The sequence below is a fragment of the Rhipicephalus sanguineus genome, chromosome 1 (genome assembly GCF_013339695.2).
Source record: "Rhipicephalus sanguineus isolate Rsan-2018 chromosome 1, BIME_Rsan_1.4, whole genome shotgun sequence".
Taxonomy (NCBI): domain Eukaryota; kingdom Metazoa; phylum Arthropoda; class Arachnida; order Ixodida; family Ixodidae; genus Rhipicephalus; species Rhipicephalus sanguineus.
The window spans coordinates 78,451,742-78,452,795 of NC_051176.1; the positions used below are offsets into that span (position 1 = coordinate 78,451,742).

A 1,054-nucleotide genomic window follows, 5' to 3' on the forward strand; every position below is an offset into this window, starting at 1 on the left:
GCCAGAAACAGTAGTGAGTGGGAACAATCTCCTGGAAAGTTATAAGGGAAGAAAAATAGAAATCGGGACTATGTGGCAAGAGACCCATACGCACGCTTTTACTACCTTTGTGATCTTCTAACAGCGCGTCTCCTTGCCCTACATACCAAAACAAAGGCCGGCCCGACACTGTCCACATGTTACAAAACATGATTCCGTTTTGAGCGAAGTACTCGAATTTGAACGCTTTTCAAAGCGTTAACCTTACTAAAATTGAGACTCAAAGGAGAAAGGACCACATAAACCTCAATAAGCAGAAAAAGAGCGTTCCACACACGCCGTCATGGCTACTGGAGGCGCTGACTGACGCTCCCTCGTTTAATGTGCATATATACCCTATAAAGCGGACGGGGGGATGGCCGCCGCGGTAGCTCAGTTGGTAGAGCATCGAACGCATTATTCGAAGGTCGCAGGTTCGGACCCTGCCCGCGGCAAGTTATCTTTTCCTCCACTTTTCTTTCTTCACATTTACCTTACATTTACCTTACATGTTATTTTCTGTTAGCGCTCATTACAAAAGGAGCCAAAGAACTTTACGCGCAAAATAGACAAATACACAAGCACAAAATAGACAACGGACTAAATCTCTTTGGTGATTGATGGTGACCAGCCTAAAGTACTTCGGTGACCATACAAATCAATTAGCCTAGCAATCGTGGTTACTCAATAGCAACAGTCGACTTTTGTCAAGTCAACTGGACTTCAGTCGGTGTGTGGGCGGCTTGTAATAGCTGTAGCTGGGCTCGCACCTGGGAGCCGGCAGCATTATCATTTTCTAGGCTGCAGGCAAAATGGAGTCAAAAGGGTGCGGGGTTCATCTCCTGGAGAATAATGACACTGCCACAATCGTTAACCCCTTTTCGGACTAACAGCGGCAATTGCTACAGTTAGTCCCCACGCACTTACACTTCACCAAACTAACGTTAAGTTCCCACAGCTGTACCTTGGCAGACTAACCACATGAACCCAACAGGAAATAAAACTCAGTAAAACATAGATGTTACTGTAATATTTA

At 45.4% G+C, this 1,054-nt stretch overlaps 1 non-coding gene across 1 annotated transcript; it reads left to right on the forward strand.

The window, feature by feature from the left end:
• The first annotated feature begins 400 nt into the window (after positions 1–400).
• Trnam-cau (transfer RNA methionine (anticodon CAU)) lies at positions 401–473 on the forward strand. Its single transcript has one exon. It is a non-coding gene; the product is annotated as a tRNA-Met (tRNA).
• Positions 474–1,054: the final 581 nt, after the last annotated feature.